Here is a 7,911-nt window from a genome sequence, read left to right as displayed (position 1 = left end):
TTCCCTTAAACTCCAATGAACTCAGCAACTCCCCTAAAATAGATAACACTTAAGAGAATACACTCAAGTGATCTGTAAAATATGAAACCACAAGAACAATAATAGCATTGTTATTATAAAATAAGCACCAGATTTGGGTCTATAGGGGGGACTTATAGAAGCTTCAGAGTCACATAAAGCAACTGGTATGCATCACTAAAGCCACAGATGTCTTCCTAAAAGTTTAGGACAAGGAACTGAGGTGGCCTCAGCCACAATCAACAAGAATCTGAGGTTGTCACTTCCACAGCACTAAGTAGCAGCCTTCTGAGGACAATCACATGGGCTAGGAAGCAGGTCCTTTTCCAGATGAGACCCAGCCTTCTGCCTATGCTGCAGCCATGATCCAAGCCAGGCCATTTGGCATAGGACAGCCTTCCTGCTCTGGACTCACAGACTCTGGGAAGATGTGTTTTGCTTAAGCTACTTAATATGTGGTTATTTATTAGGCAACCATACTATACACTCACTATCTGTGCAACCTTGGACAAGTTTTATCAGAGCAGAAATTGCTTTGGTTTGATGCACCGACCTGAACCTTTTCTGACACTCAGTCACGTTCTTGGTCATTTTCTCTGTGGGCTCTTCTTCGCTAGCTTTCTCAGAAAGTCAGCTGTAAATTTAGCTTGGCTGCCCCACAGGGACTCCAGGAGCAGAGCACATTCTGGATGTCTGCATGGTTGTTTTTTGCTATAAAGCATCCATGCAGGAGCCAGCAGAGCATCAGAGAATGGAGACACATGGTAGGTGGACAGAACCATTTTCCACTCTACAGATTTCAGGACACAGTTTCCTGCTTTTGATGTTACTTCACTGCTCTGCCTAGATCTCCTGTCCTTCTTTCTAACTATGGTCTGACAAACTTCAGATTCCAAAGACCCTTCCTGGTCAGTCTCCATTAACTATCCCTTCTCCCACATAAACACCACACCCCCAGACCCACCTTTCTTCAGAGTGCCAGCAAAGCCTCAGACCTTCTTACTTTCTGTTCCTGCACCGAACCACCTCCTTCTTCCTCCCAGCACCCACTGTGCATGACATATCCTCCTTCCTCCCAGCAAGCCCTCTGGGCCCTACTTACACTTTTACTTCCTATTCCTACCTGCCTTGATCTTGTGGACATGGCTTTTCCCACTGCCCCAAAGGTCAACTCCCAAGTAAACATAGGCATGTTTTCCATACATGGGTGCCAGGGAGTGGTATGTTGGTTGGTTCACTTACATTATCCTCAAGAATGATTTGTCCCTCATGTGGCTGAAAGAAAAGACCAAAGGAGGAAAGTTGAACTGTCTTAAATTAGCTACCAGCTAGTGCTAACTCCAGGAATAAAACCCTGGTTTCCTAACTCACATTAGACAGCTTGTTGGCTGGGCCCCAAACAGCTATTCCAGAATGGGGGATCCTTTTCCACTGGCTACCAGGATGAACCATAGGGAGTTGGTAGCCTCAGGGGGTGGGGTGACCTCTCATTCACATTCTTAACACATCTAGGACACAGGAGGTGTTCAAGAAATATGGATGGAATTGGATTCACCATGTCTTTCCAAGTTGAGGCAGGAGGCTGGAAGAGGTAGAACATAGTTTGGAAAAACAGAAAACAGCACTTCCTGGTGCAGCATTTCTGGGAGGATTGGCAGCCTTGGCTGCTCTACGCCTTAGCACTCTGCAGCCTCCAGGGGGCCAGTTGCTCCCAGTCTGTCCAGTGTCAACAGTGGGAATTCTCTTCACTGCCAGCCACAGCTTTGAATATGTGGGCAAGAGATTTCACTGCCTCAATCTCCCCCTGAACTAAGGAGAGAAGCAGCAATGCAGAGTGCATTTGTCCACAGGTGAATGTGCTCTCCTCTTTCTTTCCTCTCTCTCTCCTTTTCCCTGCCCTCAGGAGACACCCCAGCCCAGTGTGGGTGGGTAGGTGGACAGGGGTGGATAGACAGATGGAAGAGGGAGTTTCCTTCTTGGGATTCTCATAACCGGTATGTGGTTTACATTCCAGCCATTGGGAGGGCTGTGATATTAATTGGAAACAGCTTGTGCTAAAACTGCCTGTGGTGTCACAAGCACGTTAAACTCTGGTTGGGGCTTCTGTCTCCTCCTCACTGGTCAAATCCTTCATTTCAAGGGACACCCCCTCCAAATGTCCTTACCTCACTTAACCAGCACATGCAGGTCTTCTCCTTCAAGCTAAAATGATCACATAGATAGAGTTTTGAAATAAACAGTGTGAAGAACTGAACAGTGAAGTCCCAAGTACCCCTCCTCAAAAGAAGTTTTAGTGGTTGTACACTTATTGAAATTCACTTTAAACCAGCAAGGATTATGTACTTTCTATTTACACAGAAGGGGTTTTTCTATACCTACAATTCTGGCCTTACTGATTTTATCTACTATATATTAGAGATAATTTCCAGGTAGCATATGGCCAATTCTAATTTATTCTTTATACTGGCTATATTGCATTCCATTGTGTGGTTATATTATTTATTCAACCCAGTTTCCACTGATAATCTTAGTTCAGGATTTTATCAAAAATATCACAGACTGGGTAGTTTTCAAAACAGAAGTTTATTTTTCTCAATTCTGAAGGCTGGGAAGTCTGAGACCAAGGTGCAAGCAGAGTAGGTGTGTCTGGTGAGGGCCCATTTGCTGGCTTAAAGAATCCTTCTCACTCTGCCCTCACAGGGTGGAGAGAAAGCTAGTATACCTCTTCTTATTGGGGCACTAATCCCATCTTGAGGACCTCACCTTCATGACCTAATTACATTTCAAGACCTTACCTTCAAATACGATCACAATGGTGATCAGGGCTTTATCATATGAGACAAACATTTGGTCCATTGCATTGTCATTTCTGTGGCTTGCAGTTTTTCATTGAGGTTTACTTGCATTGCAGCTTCAGGGGCAGAACAGTCTCCTCACTGGAATTTGAGGCCTGAAAGTCATTGGTAGGAGAAGTCAGCATGATGCTTCCGTCACACATAAGGAGTCTTCCAGCCAAAGGCTGAGCCCAAGAATTCTTGGTGAGATCCTACGGGTAACAAGGCCCCATCCTAGGAGGCAACAGGGCCCAAGAACTGAAGGCCAAAGGGGCACAAGGAAAGATATTTGGTTCTAAGTGGGGATGACGCCAGATGTAGACGACCACCTCAATGATTCTCCTTGAAAGAAGGGCAATTATCTCCATTTTAGCTAAACCTGGCCCTATTTCCATGTATTCATACGTACAGGGCTGATGAGGATTTTTCCTTATCCCTTCAATTGGCTTTAAGCAATGCAAATTGGTCCAGCCAAGGTGCTGATGTGTAGTCTTTGAAGTAAGGTGACAGGTCAGTGTTTCCTATCCTGTAGTTGCCAAGATGCATTTGTGAGCCAGGCAGGAAGGAGAGCCACACTCCATGCTGTTGGCTGGAGTTGAGATTCAAAATAAGAGGCTATGACTTCCCACAGTTAAAAGATTACACATCAGAGCCAAAGCACTGGCCCCAAAACATCAGCTACTACCTCAACTGTGTTATGCAAATTACTCTTTCTGCATATCCTTCTCTCTGCATATTGTAGAGGTGAGTTCAGGCCTCCTACCCAGCCCAGCTCACAGCACTCACCTACTTCCTGCCATTCTTACAGTCATTCATCCTCAAGCCACTCCCTACTTCATGAATTAATAAAACCTGGTTCTGCCCTGGGTTGAGGCCTTTGTTCCAGTTAGCCGTTATTTTAGCTGGACTTAGGACCCCTTGGCTCCTCTTAACTACAAATATGCCTTACTGTCTTTATTCTCACCATGGGTTGCACTGACAACTGTAGATTGGAATTAACTAGCTAGAATTCCAATAACTTTTCCTTGGGGTTACAAATATAAACTTCCTGGGCCATGATGAGGACCTGGAAAGGCTCTCTATAAGCAGATTGGGTCCTTGAGTATAAGGAGGACACCCTGGCAGACAAATGGCCTCCAGCCCTGCTTCTGCAGAAGCACAAGAAAGGAAAGGACCTGAGACAAAGTTCTCACAGCTCCAGTTCTGTGCCAAACCTTCACAGCATTAGTATTTGTCACCTTTCTGTTTCTAAGACAAAATACCTGATTCCCACAACATAAAGGAAGAAAAGTATATATTTGTTCATGGTTTCAGAGGGTTTCAACCATGGTCAGACGGCTGCAAGGTAGAAACATCATGGCCTGAGGCATGGCAGAGGAAAGCCGCTCACCTCATGGCAGAGAGGAAGCACGTGGGGACAAGAATACGTCCTCCTAGGCTATGCTCCCAGTGACCTACTTTGTCCAACCAGGCCTGACACATTCATTATGAAATCATCAATGAATTCATTTTTTCTTTCTTTCTTTTTCTTTCTTTCTTTCTTTCTTTCTTTCTTTCTTTCTTTCTTTCTTTCTTTCTTTCTTTCTTTTCTTCCTTTCTTCCTTCCTTCCTTCCTTCCTTCCTTTCTTTCTTTCTTTCTTTCTTTCTTTCTTTCTTTCTTTCATCTATTATTTATTAATCATCTATCTATTGATTGTATTAGGAATTAAACCCAGGGTCTTTGCATTGAACTACATCCTAGATTTTGGGGATTTTTTTTTTTTTTCTAATTTTTACTTCAAGACAGAGTCTTGCTGAGTTGATAAGTTGCTGGAACTTGCAATCCTTCTGCCTCAGCCTCCCAGAGTGCTGAAATTACAGGCTTATGCCACCATGCCTTGCCTGGTTTAATCAATTGATAAGGTTGGTGCCCATGGCCTACTCACCTTCTGAAAACCCCATCTCTTAACATAAAGAGTCTTTTGAGGACATTCTTGACCTAAACCACAATGGTGCCTCTGCCCTTCCTCCTCATCCCATGGATAAAGCCTCATCTCGGTGTGGCTGGAGAACAGCTGAGCTGGCCGCTCCAGGCCAGCACCATCTGGCCCTAGTGGCACACACTGAGACTGTTTCTCTGATATATCTCAGTTTGAAATACCTTCCTAGTTTGAAATTATTTCCCCCCTACTCCTTTTTGCCCACTTTCCAGCCAGTCTTTTGTGTCTTTTCTGCCCTTCAGGGTAAACTAAGGTCACCAGGTTTTTACTCGGCCCCTGCTCTGTGCAGAACACATGTTCTCATCATATGGTGGACTGATTTGAGGGAAAGGATGGTGTTGAAGCAGTTCCTCCTTTCCTCCCGGCATCTGGCCCCTCCTGATGGTGACCTCCAGCACCACAATGAGCCTGGGCTCCTTGGACTGCAGCTTTGAGGTCCCCCCAGGCGTGTTGAAGGCTGAGGTGCAGGTGCAGGCTATCTCGGGTCTGTGTCATAGAGGCATGGAGGGGAGAAGCTTTGGAGACTCCTGGGTAGCAGAAGGCAGTACTCTAGTACCCTTCACATCTGCAGTTCCACATGTGTGGATTTGGATGGAAAATACTGGAAAAAACTTGCATCTGTACTGAATATGTACATATCTATTTTTCTTGTCTTTAGTCCCTACACAATACAGTATACTAGCTTTTTCCATAACATTTACACTGTAATAAGCATTCTCAGAAGTGTGGAGGATGTGGTAGGTTACATGCAAACATTGTGCCATTGATGCAAAGGTCTTGTCTCTGCAAGGGTTGGGGCATGGCAACGATCCCCTTCTCCAACTCTGTCTCCACGGCTGCTGGGAGTTGAAAGAGGAGAGATGTGCAGGTGGAAAGTGGCAGACACCTTCCCCTCACCTCCACTTTACACCCTACCATCCTGTTAGGACAGGGCACTGCAAGGCCTTCTGCTGCCATCCAGCCCTAAGACTGCCAGCAGAGCCCTGGGATCTCTCCAAACTGCTCCAAAATTTGATTCATATCAGCAACAGCCATGTTCTGAGGTACTTCCAAGCTGGCCCTTCTCTAGCCCTACAACATCCCTGAATGGCAGTATACACACACACACACACACACACACACACACACACACACACATGCACACACACACACTGTAGACAGGTAGGAGACCAGAAGCTTCTAGGAAACTGTACCCTGGGATATAGAACACTTAGAAACTCAACAAAACACAGAGCCTGAGCTGGAGGAAGGGACATGCATGGCACCCTGGGGGGCAGGAGGTAGGAGTTCTGGTGGGGACACGGGAGGTGGTTGCTTTAGAGAAGCCCTTTGGGCCTTGTCTTCTTTGAATGGAGCCATTTACTAGTGCATTCATAGTCCTGGAGCAGACTGAACTCCTTGGCAAACCCCTTGGCAGGCTTTCCCTAGTAGAGCCTCCAGAGAGAAAAAGTCCCCTGTCCTCCCCCATGTCCCTTGTCACCTCTGGTTTGCTCTGGCAGACAGGGAGCCCATTGAGACCCTTGGGTGGCACTGGGGGAGCCTGGCCCGGAGGCCTGGCTGGGCTCCCTGAGCCAAGGTGCAAGCGGGGGTGCGGCTTTGCTCTGGCTGAGGAGAATTCCTGACTTTACACATCCGTCTTCCTCCATAAACCAGAAAGCCACTTCCAGCTGGTGGGACGAGGTCTAGTGGGCGTGTGTCTGGTGCCATCCTGTCCAGGCAGGCAGGGATCCCCCACCGTGGAGGCACTGTGGTCTGTCACAGTCCTGGGCCAGGCTGCTTTTATAGGCCCCAGTCCCCAGAGCAAGGAACACAGACTGGGCCCACAGGGATAACATTTGCTGTACCTGCTCCTGGTTTAGACACCCTCAGCTTCCCAGCTTAGCATGGTAATTACACGGCCACCGGAGAGCCTCTTTTCTGCAGGGTGGGGCTGCCTAGACTTTTATGTTTTGCAGAGTGGGAACACTAGGTCAGGCTTAAACCCTTAAACCACATGTGATCACGAAGGGCTGTGAGGGACTCCCACATTGAGCTGCCACCCAGCCCGCTCTGGGCCCCCAACCGTGGAGACCACACTCGTCCAGAATTCTAGCTCTGGAGTTGGGAAATAATCTGGCGGCTTGGGGTGGGTCCTTCAGAAGGACAGCGACCCACCTGGGGGAACCTTTGCAGTATTCTGCCCCTCCTGCTTGCCTTCCTTCTTGGCTACAATGCTTGTGAAGAGCTGAAGGTTATGGTGTTTAAATATTAAAAATGCTTAACTAAATATGCAGGCATGTTTGCTTTTGCTGATAGTAACAGTCTGCCCACAGAGCCCTTTCAAACCTCGTCAGTGTTTTGGAAAGTGGATAAGGGGCTCATTCAGTGACGTGTAAGTCTAACCCAAGCCAGGAATGAAGCATGGGTTTCATGCAACAGCACAAGCCTGGGACCACACACAGAGCCTGTCTGAACCGGCTGCCTCCCCTCCCTTCCATCCTCCCTCCCTCATACCCTCTCTCTCCCTGGCTCTCTTCTTCCTTCCCACCCCCCATCCCTTCCGACAAACCGGTAGTGACAGACACCAGGAAACTGTCAGGGGCTTTCAGGGCTTGGGGACAGGGGGAGGCTTTGTTAGCCAGAAGCTGATGAAAAAATGGATGGCTACAATGTGTGCCCCCCATACTAAAGAGGGCTTACAAAAAAAGCCAGGACGACCTCCACACAGCTTAAAGGGAAGCAGTCGGAACCAAACAGAATTATTGACATTACCTATATGTGAAGTGTTGAGAAGAAAACACACATTTTCCCCAAGAATAAGGCTGGCTTGGACCCCTGCCTGTCCACCTCTGTCCCCCACCACGTCACCAGCGCTGTTGCCGGAATCCTCCAGCCTGACTGGAGGTGGTGCTTGTTTATAAGCAACAAGTCATTGTTGGGCACAGGGGAATGTGAGGCTGCAGAAAAATAAGACGATTAGGAGTGTGCTTCTTTTAGGAGACACTGGGGCAGAACTATTTACTCTCTCCTTGTGGTTTCCCTCCTTGACTGCAGACTTCAAACAGCATCTGAAGGGGCCCTGTGGAAACTGGGAAGATCTC

At 47.3% G+C, this 7,911-nt stretch overlaps 1 long non-coding RNA gene across 4 annotated transcripts in view; it reads left to right on the top strand.

Moving 5' to 3' along the window:
• The first annotated feature begins 6,034 nt into the window (after positions 1-6,034).
• Positions 6,035-7,911, top strand: part of LOC106148494 — a 110,858-nt gene continuing 108,981 nt past the window's right edge. For all 4 annotated transcript variants that reach the window (XR_001233995.1, XR_001233996.1, XR_001233998.1 and 1 more), the window contains exon 1: positions 6,035-6,111. This is a non-coding gene — a long non-coding RNA (uncharacterized LOC106148494). The remainder of the gene's footprint in view (positions 6,112-7,911) is intronic.

Source organism: Chinchilla lanigera, unplaced genomic scaffold (assembly GCF_000276665.1).
Source record: "Chinchilla lanigera isolate Chin_1 unplaced genomic scaffold, ChiLan1.0 scaffold00021, whole genome shotgun sequence".
NCBI classification, from domain to species: domain Eukaryota; kingdom Metazoa; phylum Chordata; class Mammalia; order Rodentia; family Chinchillidae; genus Chinchilla; species Chinchilla lanigera.
Note: the sequence above shows the minus strand (reverse complement) of the source record. Positions and strands in the feature narration are given on the sequence as shown.